Genomic DNA, 12,521 nt, shown 5'->3' on the forward strand with positions numbered 1-12,521 from the left:
AGCACCCCCACTTCACCCAGTCCAGGGCACCCCAACACACCGGAAAAGCTAGACACGGATTTAAAAGCATATCTCCTGATGATGATAGAGGACTTCAAGAAGGACGTTAATAACACACTTAAAGAAATGCAGGAGAACACTGCTAAAAAGGAAGAAGACAATAAAGAGGAAGCACAAAAATCCCTTAAAGAATTGCAGGAGAACACTGCTAAAGAGTTACAAATCCTTAAAGAAAAACATGATAACATAATCAAACAGGTAGAAGTCCTTACAGAAAAACAGGAAAACACATCCAAACAGATGATGGAAATGAACAAAACCATACTAGACCTAAAAAGGGAAGTAGACACAATAAAGAAAACCCAAAATGAGGCAACACTGGAGATAGAAACCCTAGGAAAGAAATCTGGAACCATAGATGCAAGCATCAGCAACAGAATACAAGAGATGGAAGAGAGAATCTCAGGTGCAGAAGATTCCATAGAGAACATCGGTACAACAATCAAGGAAAATGGAAAATGCAAAAAGATCCTAACTCAAAACATCCAAGAAATACAGGACATAATGAGAAGACCAAACCTACGGATAATAGGAGTGGATGAGAATGAAGATTTTCAACTCAAAGGACCAGCAAACATCTTCAACAAAATTATAGAAGAAAACTTCCCAAATCTAAAGAAAGAGATGCCCATGAACATACAAGAAGCCTACAGAACTCCAAATAGACTGGATCAGAAAAGAAATACCTCCCGACACATAATAATCAGAGCAACAAATGCTCTAAATAAAGATAGAATACTAAAAGCAGTAAGAGAAAAAGGCCAAGTAACATATAAAGGCAAGCCTATCAGAATTACACCAGATTTTTCACCAGAGACTATGAAAGCCAGAAGATCCTGGACAGATGTTATACAGACACTAAAAGAACACAAATTCCAGCCCAGGCTACTATACCCAGCCAAACTCTCAATTAACATAGATGGAGAAACCAAAGTATTCCACGACAAAACCAAATTCACACATTATCTCTCCACGAATCCAGCCCTTCAAAGGATAATAACAGAAAAAAACCAATACAAGGACAGGAACCACGCCCTAGAAACAACAAGAAGGTAATCCCTCAACAAACCTAAAAGAAGACAGCCACAAGAACAAAATGCCAACTTTAACATCAAAAATAACAGGAAACACCAATTTCTTTTCCTTAATATCTCTTAATATCAATGGACTCAACTCCCCGATAAAAAGACATAGACTAACAAACTGGCTACACAAACAAGACCCAACATTTTGCTGCTTACAGGAAACTCATCTCAGAGAAAAGGATAGACACTACCTCAGAATGAAAGGCTGGAAAACAATTCTCCAAGCAAATGGCATGAAGAAACAAGCTGGAGTAGCCATTCTAATATCTGATAAGATTGACTTCCAACCCAAAGTCATTAAAAAAGACAGGGAGGGACACTTCATACTCATCAAAGGTAAAATCCTCCAAGAGGAACTATCAATCCTGAATATCTATGCTCCAAATACAAAGGCAGCCACATTCATTAAAGAAACTTTAGTAAATCTCAAAGCACACATTGCACCTCATACAATAATAGTGGGAGACTTCAACACACCACTTTCACCAATGGACAGATCATGGAAACAGAAACTAAACAGGGACACAGTGAAACTAAGAGAAATTATGAATCAAATGGATCTGGCAGATATCTACAGAACATTCTATCCTAAAACAAAAGGATATACCTTCTTCTCAGCACCTCATGGTACCTTCTCCAAAATTGACCACATAATTGGTCACAAAACAGGCCTCAACAGATATAAAAATATTGAAATTGTCCCATGCATCCTATCAGATCACCATGGACTAAGGCTGATCTTCAATAACAAAATAAATAATAGAAAGCCAACCTTCACGTGGAAACTGAACAACACTCTTCTCAATGATACCTTGGTCAAGGAAGGAATAAAGAAAGAAATTAAGGACTTTTTAGAGTTCAATGAAAATGAAGCCACAACATACCCAAACTTATGGGACGCAATGAAAGCATTTTTAAGAGGAAAACTCATAGCTCTGAGTGCCTCCAAAAGGAAACTAGAGAGAGCACACATTAGCAGCTTGACAACACACCTAAAAGCACTAGAACAAAAGGAAGCAAATTCACCCAAGAGGAGTAGACGGCAGGAAATAATCAAACTCAGGGGTGAAATCAACCAAGTAGAAACAAGAAAAACTATTCAAAGAATCAACCAATCAAGGAGCTGGTTCTTTGAGAAAATCAACAAGATAGATAAACCCTTAGCCAGACTCACTAGAGGGCACAGGGAAAGCATCCTAATTAACAAAATCAGAAATGAAAAAGGAGACATAACAACAGATCCTGAAGACATCCAAAACACCATCAGATCCTTCTACCAAAGGCTATACTCAACAAAACTGGAGAACCTGGATGAAATGGAGAAGTTCCTAGACAGATACCAGGTACCAAAGTTGAATCAAGATCAGGTTAATGATCTAAACAGCCCTATATCCCCCAAAGAAATAGAAGCAGTCATTAATAGTCTCCCAACTAAAAAAAGCCCAGGACCAGATGGGTTTAGTGCAGAGTTCTATCAGACCTTCAAAGAAGATCTAATCCCAGTTCTTCACAAACTATTCCACAAAATAGAAACAGAAGGTACTCTACCCAACTCATTCTATGAAGCCACAATTACTCTGATACCTAAACCACAAAAAGACCCAACAAAGATAGAAAACTTCAGACCAATATCCCTTATGAATATTGATGCAAAAATCCTCAATAAAGTTCTTGCTAACCGAATCCAAGAACACATCAAAACAATCATCCATCCTGACCAAGTAGGTTTCATCCCAGGGATGCAGGGATGGTTCAATATACGGAAATCCATCAACGTAATCCAGTATATAAACAAACTCAAAGATAAAAACCACATGGTCATCTCGTTAGATGCGGAAAAAGCATTTGACAAGATCCAACACCCATTCATGATAAAAGTCTTGGAAAGATCAGGAATTCAAGGCCCATACCTAAACATGATAAAAGCAATCTACAGCAAACCAGTAGCCAACATCAAAGTAAATGGTGAGAAGCTTGAAGCAATCCCTCTAAAATCAGGGACTAGACAAGGCTGTCCACTTTCTCCATACCTATTCAACATTGTACTTGAAGTCCTAGCCAGAGCAATTCGACAACAAAAGGAGATCAAAGGGATACAAATTGGAAAAGAGGAAGTCAAAATATCACTTTTTGCAGATGATATGATAGTATATATAAGTGACCCTAAAAATTCCACCAGAGAACTCCTAAGCCTGATAAACAGCTTCGGTGAAGTAGCTGGATATAAAATTAACTCAAACAAATCAATGGCCTTTCTCTACACAAAGAATAAACAGGCTGAGAAAGAAATTAGGGAAACAACACCCTTCTCAATAGTCACAAATAATATAAAATATCTTGGCGTGACTCTAACTAAGGAAGTGAAAGATCTGTATAATAAAAACTTCAAGTCTCTGAAGAAAGAAATTATAGAAGATCTCAGAAGATGGAAAGATCTCCCATGCTCATGGATTGGCAGGATCAACATTGTAAAAATGGCTATCTTGCCAAAAGCAATCTACAGATTCAATGCAATCCCCATCAAAATTCCAAATCAATTCTTCAACGAATTAGAAAGTGCAATCTGCAAATTCATCTGGAATAACAAAAAACCTAGGATAGCAAAAACTCTTCTCAAGGATAAAAGAACCTCTGGTGGAATCACCATGCCGGACCTAAAGCTCTACTACAGAGCAATTGTGATAAAAACTGCATGGTACTGGTATAGTGACAGACAAATAGACCAATGGAATAGAATTGAAGACCCAGAAATGAACCCACACACCTATGGTCACTTGATCTTCGACAAGGGAGCTAAAAACATCCAGTGGAAGAAAGACAGCATTTTCAACAAATGGTGCTGGCACAACTGGTTGTTAACATGTAGAAGAATGCGAATCGATCCATTCCTATCTCCTTGTACTAAGGTCAAGTCTAAGTGGATCAAGGAACTTCACATAAAACCAGAGACACTGAAACTTATAGAGGAGAAAGTGGGGAAAAGCCTTGAAGATATGGGCACAGGGGAAAAATTCCTGAATAGAACAGTAATGGCTTGTGCTGTAAGATCGAGAATTGACAAGTGGGACCTCATGAAACTACAAAGCTTCTGCAAGGCTAAAGACACCATCAATAAGACAAAAAAACCACCAACAGATTGGGAAAGGATCTTCACCTATCCTAAATCAGATAAGGGACTAATATCCAATATATATAAAGAACTCAAGAAGGTGGACTCCAGAAAGTCAAATAACCCCATTAAAAAATGGGGCTCAGAACTGAACAAAGAATTCTCACCTGAGGAATACCGAATGGCAGAGAAGCACCTGAAAAAATGTTCAACATCCTTAATCATCAGGGAAATGCAAATCAAAACAACCCTGAGATTCCACCTCACACCAGTCAGAATGGCTAAGATCAAAAATTCAGGTGACAGCAGATGCTGGCGAGGATGTGGAGAAAGAGGAACACTCCTCCATTGTTGGTGGGATTGCAAGCTTGTACAACCACTCTGGAAATCAGTCTGGCGGTTCCTCAGAAAATTGGACATAGTACTACCGGAGGATCCAGCAATACCTCTCCTGGGCATATATCCAGAAGATGTCCCAACCGGTAAGAAGGACACATGCTCCACTATGGTCATAGCAGCCCTATTTATAATAGCCAGAAGCTGGAAAGAACCCAGATGTCCCTCAACAGAGGAATGGATACAGAAATTATGGTACATTTACACAATGGAGTACTACTCAGCTATTAAAAAGAATGAATTTATGAAATTCCTAGCCAAATGGATGGACCTGGAGGGCATCATCTTGAGTGAAGTAACACAATCACAAAAGAACTCACACAATATGTATTCATTGATAAGTGGATATTAGCCCAAAACTTAGGATACCCAAGATATAAGATACAATTTGCTAAACGCATGAAACTCAAGAAGAATGAAGACCAAAGTGTGGACACTGTGCACCTTCTTAGAATTGGGAACAAAACACCCAGGGAAGGAGCTACAGAGACAAAGTTCGTAGCTGTGATGAAAGGATGGTCCATTTAGAGACTGCTGTATCCAGGGATCCGTCCCATAATCAGCTTCTAAACGCTGACACCATTGCATACACTAGCAAGATCTTGCTGAAAGGACCCAAATATAGCTGTCTCTTGTGAGACGATGCCGGGGCCTAGCAAACACAGGAGTGGATGTTCACAGTCAGCTATTGGATGTATCACAGGGCTCCCAATGGAGAAGCTAGAGAAAATACCCAAGGAGCTAAAGGGATCTGCAACCCTATTGTTGGAACAACATGATGTACTAACCGGAACCCTGGAGCTCTTGTCTCTAGCTGCATATGTATCGAAAGATGGCCTAGTCGGCCATCAATGGAAAGAGAGGCCCATTGGACTTGCAAACTTTATATGCCCCAATATAGGGGAATGCCAGGGCCAAAAGAATGGGAATGGGTGGGTAGGGAAGTGGGGGGCGCTATGGGGGACTTTTGGGATAGTATTGGAAATGTAATTGAGGAAATTATGTAATAAAAATATTAAAAAAAAAAAAAAAAAAAAAAAAAGAAAAATGAACCCACAACATAAAAAAAAAAAAAAAAAAAAAAAAAAAAAAAAAAGAACAACACTCTTCTAATGATAACTCGTTCAAGGAAGGAATAAAGAAAGAAATTAAAGACTTTTTAGAGTTTCATGAAAATGAAGCCAGAACATACCCAAACTTATGGGACCCAATAAAAGCATTTCTAAGAGGAAACTCATAGCTCTGAGTGTCTCCAAAAAGAAACTAGAGAGAGCACACACTAGCAGCTTGACAACACACCTAAAAGCTCTAGAACAAAAGGAAGCAAATTCACCCAAAAAGAGTAGACTGCAGGAAATATTCAAACTCGGGGGGGGGAGGGGGGGGGAAGGTAAACCAAGTAGAAACAGGAAGAACTATTCAAAGAATCAAACAAATGAGGAGCTGGTTCTTTGAGAAAATCAACAAGATAGATAAACCCTTAGCCAGACTCACTAAAGGGCACAGGGACAGCATCCTAATTAACAAAATCAGAAATGAAAAGGGAAACATAACAACAGATCCTGAAAAAATCCAAAACACCATCAGATCCTTCTACAAAAGGCTATACTCAACAAAACTGGAAAACCTGGATGAAATGGACAAATTGCTAGACAGATACCAGGTCCCAATGTTAAATCAGGATCAAGTTAAGGATCTAAACAGTCCCAAATCCCCTGAAGAAATAGAAGCAATCATTAATAGTCTCCCAGCCAAAAAAACCCCAGGACCAGATGTGTTTAGTGCAGAGTTCTACCAGACCTTCAAAGAAGATCTAATTCCAGTTCTGCACAAACTATTCCACAAAACAGAAGTAGAGGGAGCTCTACCCAACTCATTCTATGAAGCCACAATTACTCTGATACCTAAACCACAGAAAGATCCAACAAAGATAGAGAACTTCAGACCAATTTCCCTTATGAATATAGATGCAAAAATCCTCAATAAAATTCTCGCTAACCGAATCCAAGAACACATTAAAGCAATCATCCATCCTGACCAAGTAGGTTTTATTCCAGGGATGCAGGGATGGTTTAATATATGGAAATCCATCAACATAATCCATTATATAAACAAACTCAAAGACAAAAACCACATGATCATCTCAGATGCTGAGAAAGCCTTTGACAAAATCCAACACCCCTTTATGATAAAAGTCTTGGAAAGGTCAGGAATTCAAGGCCCATACCTAAACATGATAAAAGCAATCTACAGCAAACCAGTAGCCAACATCAAAGTAAATGGTGAGAAGCTGGAAGAAATCCCACTAAAATCAGGGACTAGACAAGGTTGCCCACTTTCTCCCTACCTATTCAACATAGTACTTGAAGTCCTAGGCAGAGCAATTCGACAACAAAAGGAGGTCAAGGGGATACAAATTGGAAAAGATGAAGTCAAAATATCGCTTTTTGCAGATGATATGATAGTATATATAAGTGACCCTAAAAATTCCACCAGTGTACTCCTACTTCAGCTTCACTGAAGTAGCTGGATATAAAATTAACTTAAACCTGAGAAGTCAATGGTTTTTCTCTACAAAAGCTATAAACAGGCTGAGAAAGAAATTAGGGATACAACACCTTCTCAATAGTCACAAATAATATAAAATACCGTGGCCTGTCTCTAACTAAGGAAGTGAAAGATCTGTATGATAAGAATTTCAAGTCTCTGAAGAAAGAAATTAAAGATCTCAGAAGATGGAAATATCTCCCATGCTCTTGAATTGGCAGGATCAAGATAGTAAAAATGGCAATCTTGCCAAAAGCAATCTACAGATTCAATGCAATCCCCATCAAAATCCCAACTCAATTCTTCAACGAATTGGAAAGGGCAATCTGTACATTCATCTGGAATAACAACTAACCTAGGATATCAAAAACTCTGCTCAAGGATAAAAAAACCTCCGGTGGAATCACCATGCTTGACCTAAAACTGTACTACAGAGCAATTGTGATAAAATTAAAAAAAAAAAAAAAAAACCTGCATGGTGCTGGTATAGCAACAGAAAAGTAGACCAATGGAATAGAATTGAAGACCCAGAAATGAACCAACACACCTATGGTCACTTGATCTTTGACAAGGGAGCAAAAACCATCCAGTGGAAAAAAAAGACACATTTTCAACAAATGGTGATGGCACAACTGGCGGTTATCATGTAGAAGAATGAGAATTGATCCATTCCTATCTCCTTGTACTAAGGTCAAACTAAGTGGATTAAGGAACTCCACATGAAACCAAAGACAGTGAAATTATAGAGGAGAAAGTGGGGACAAGCCTTTAAGTTATGGGCACAGGGGGAAAATTCCTGAATAGAAAAGCAATGGCTTGTGCTGTAAGATCAAGAATTGACAAATGGGACCTCATAAAATTGCAAAGCTTCTGTAAGGCAAAAGACACCCTCAATAAGACAAAAATGCTACCAACAGATTGGGAAAGGATTTTTACCTATCCTAAATCAAATAGGGGACTAATATACAATATATAAAAAGAACTCAAGAAGGTGGACTCCAGAAAATCAAATAACCCCATTAAAAATGGGGCTCAGAGCTGAACAAAGAATTCTCATCTGAGGAATACCGAATGGCTGAGAAGCACCTGAAAAAATGTTCAGCATCCTTAATCATCACGGAAATGCAAATTAAAACAATCCTGAGATTCCACCTCACAACATTCAGGTTGGCTAAGATCAAAATTTCAGGCCACAGCAGATGCTGGCGAGAATGTTGTTGGGATTGCAAGCTTGTACAACCACTCTGGAAATCAGGCTGGCAGTTCCTCATAAAATTGGACATATTCCTACCCGAGGATCCAGCAATACCTCTCCTGGGCATATATCCAGAATATGTTCCAACCGGTAAGAAGGACACATGCTCCACTATGGTCATAGCAGCCTTATTTATAATATCCAGAATTTGGAAAGAACCCAGATGCCCCTCAACAGAGGAATGGATACAGAAAATATGGTACATTTACACAATGGAGTACTACTCAGCTATTAAAAAGAATCAATTAATGAAAATCCTAGGCAAATAGATGGACCTGGAGGGCATCATCCTGAGTGAGGTAACACAGTCACAAAGGAACTCACACAATATGTACTCACTGATAAGTGGATATTAGCCCAGAAACTTAGGATACCCAAGATATAAGATACAATGTGCTAAATGCATGAAACTCAAGAAGAACGAAGAATAAAATGTGGACACTTTGCCCCTTCTTAGAATTGGGAACAAAACACCCATGGAAGAAGTTACAGAGGCACAGTTTGGAGCTGAGATGAAAGGATAGACCATCTAAGACTGCCATATCTGGGGATCCATCCCATAATCAGCTTCCAAATGCTGACACCATTGCATACACTAGCAAGATTTTGCTGAAAGGACCCTGGTATAGCTGTCTCATGTGAGACTTTGCCAGGGCCTAGCAAACACAGAAGTGGATGCTCATAGTCAGCTATTGGATGGATCACAGGGCCCCCAATGGAGGAGCTAGAGGAATTACCCAAGGAGCTAAAGGGATCTGCAACCCTATAGGTGGAACAACAATATGAACTAACCAGTAACCCCGGAGCTCGTGTCTCTAGCTGCATATGTATCAGAAGTTGGCCTAATTGGCCATCAGTGGAAAGAGAGGCCCATTGGTCATGCAAACTTTATATGCCTCAGTACAGGGGAACCCCAGGGCCAAGAAGTGGGAGTGGGTGGGTAGGGGAGTGGGGGGAAGGGTATGGGGGAGTTTTGGGATAGCACTGGAAATGTAAATGAAGATAATACCTAATAAAAAAGAATATTCCATATAAAAAAATGATCCCAATCAAAAGCTTGCAATGCCCCAATTGTCGTCTAAATAAGCCTTCACTAAATGGTAATAGCCTGTATTGTCTTATTTTTAATAAAAATAAGTTTACATGTTAATTTTCAAGTACCAAGTATTATAGTAACCATAACCATTGAAGATGACAAACTCTTGTTTTTATTCTTTAATCTTCTTTATAGTCCAGATTTTATCCTCCTCCCAGTCCACCATCCACCTGTTCTACATCCCACACCTCCTACTCCCTCCCCCATCTCCAAGAGGATGTCTACCCCACCAGACCTCCCCACTCCCTGAGGGCTACAGTCTCTGGAGGCTTAGGTGCATGTTTTCTGACTGAGTCCAGGCTCAGCAGTCCTCTGCTGTATATGTGTTGTGGGCCTCATATCAGCCGGTGTATGCTGCCTGGTTGGTGGCTCAGTGTCTGAGGGATCCAAGGAGTCTAGGTTAATTGAGGATGCTGGTCTTCCTCTAGAGTTGCCCTCCTCCTCAGCTTCTTTCAGCTTTTCCCTAATTCAATCATAGGGGTCATCAGCTTCTGTCTACTGGTTGTGTGTAAATATCTGCATCTGATTCTTTCAGCTGCTTGTTGGGCCTTTCAGAGGGCAGTCATGATAGGGCCCTCTCTGTAAGCATACCATAGCATCAGTAATAGTGTCAGGCCTTGGGGCCTCCCCCTGAGCTTGATTCCAATTTGTGCCTGTCACTGAACCTCCTTTTCCTCAGTGTCTTCTCCACTTTTGTCCCAGCTGTTCTTTCAGACAGGAACAATTCTGGGTCAGAGCTTTTGACAGTAGGATGGCAACTCCATCCCTCACTGATGCCCTGTCTTTCATCTGGAGGTGGGTTCTATACGTTCCCTCTCCCCACTATAGGGCATTTTGTCTAACATCCCACCCTTTGGTTCCTGAAACTCTCTCACCTCCCAGGTCTCTGGTACACTCTAGAGCGTCCCCCTACATCCTACCTACTGAGGTTGCCTGTTTCCATTTTTTCTGCTGTTCCTCAAGACTTCAATCCTGTCCCTCTACCCAATACCTGCTCATGTTCCCCTCTTCACCTCCCTGTTCCAATATCCCTCCTTCCCTTCCTCCCCCCACTTCCTGTGGTTGCTTTTTTCTCTCCCCCAAGTGAGATTTGTTTATCCTCACTTCAGGCCTTTGGCTTGTAGGTCTTCTTGAGTTCTGTGCATTGTATCCTAGGTATTCTTTACTTTTTGGGCCAATATCCACTTATTAGTGATTACATACCATGCATGAAGCACTTAAAGAAATGTTCAAAGTCCTTAATCATCAGGGAAATGCAAATCAAATGACCCTGGGATTTCACCTTACACCAATCAGAATGACTAAGGTCAAAAACTCAAGTGACAGCACATGTTGGCAAGGGTATAGAGAAAGAGGAACACTCCTCCATTGCTGGTGGGATTTCAAACTGTTACAAGCATTCTGGAATCAATCTGGAGGGTCCTTAGAAAACTGGGAATAGATCAACCAGAACACCCAGCTATAATGCTTTTGGGCATATACCCAAAAGATACCCCAACATGCCACAGGGGCACGTGTTCCACTATGTTTATAGCAGCCTTATTTGTGATAGCCAGAAACTGGAAACAACCTAGATGTCCCACCGCAGAGGAATGGATACAGTAAATGTGGTTAATTTACACAATGGAATACTACTCATCTATTAAGAATGAGGACATCCTGAGTTTTGCAGGCAAATGGATGCTACTAGAAAATATCATCCAGAATGAGGTAACTCAGACCCAAAAGGACAAGCTCTTATCATCAGTTCATTATTAAATGAGCTAGTAAAGTTCTCAAAATGCCAAATCTGGTAGGGTCCAACTGTAGTCTTCTGGGGCTACAAAGTGGATTTGAGATCAGTCTGGGTAACTTAGAGAGACTCTGTCCCAACATAAAAGTGAAAAATGGTGTTAAGGATAAGCTTTGTGTTTGACCCCCTATCTAGCGTGAATTAGGCCTTAGTATTTGAGAGGTTTAGCCTTTATTTAATTTTTAATAATCACTTAAAAAATGCAAGCTCATCATCAAAAAGAAAAGTTAGTACAGTGATAGTATAATAATAATGTACATATATACAATACAAACAGTACAAATGTGTGTGTCCCTAATAACTCATGTCTTGGCTCACCAAATCAAGCATCAACTTACACTTTCTTTTATCTGCCACTTGTTTATTTCTCACATGATGTGTACATTTTAGGCTGATTTAAATTGTTTTTAACATTTATTATGACACATTATTCTGGATTTTGCATACTTCTGTTGACTTTTTAGTGTTTCCTACTATAAAGCAGTACATTGTGTTTATTTTATTACTTATGATCATGGTGATGGATATTTGGGCTGTTTTTGGCTTTTTGCCATTGTGAGAAATGCTTCAATGAGCAGTTATACACATGTTACCTGTTATACATATGGGAGTTTTTCTTAACACTTCATGATGAATGAAAATTAATGATCCATAGTATGTCCCATAATGGTTCCACTATATAACAGTTCAACTATATTTCACTTCAACCTACTATATAGAAAATACTACGCATTTGCATCTTGGCCAGCAGAAAATATTATTGGTCAATAGAATAAAATGAGACTGCTACATCTACTCTTGTGGTTTTGTTTTCCTTATATCGTGAAATTATCTTTTCAACAATGTATTGCTTTTAAGCTGACCCCTATGGTTGATTTAGGGGAAAGATGGAAGAAGCTGAGGAGGAGGATGACCTTGTAGGAGGACCAGCAGTCTCAATTAATCTGGACCCCCGAGATCTCTCAGATACTGGAACACCAAGCAGGCAGCATACACCAGCTGATATGAGTCCCCCAACACACATCCAGCAGAGGACTGCTGGGTTTGCATTCAGTCAGAGAAGAGGCACCTAACCCTCAAGAGATTGGAGCCCCCAGAGAATTTAGAGGTCTGGTGGGGTGGGGATGGGGACATCCTCCTGGTAACAGGGGGAGGGGCAGGGAGGATGTATGGGATGAGGA

This window comes from Mus caroli, unplaced genomic scaffold, assembly GCF_978045245.1.
Source record: "Mus caroli unplaced genomic scaffold, Mus_caroli_1 scaffold_5, whole genome shotgun sequence".
Taxonomy (NCBI): domain Eukaryota; kingdom Metazoa; phylum Chordata; class Mammalia; order Rodentia; family Muridae; genus Mus; species Mus caroli.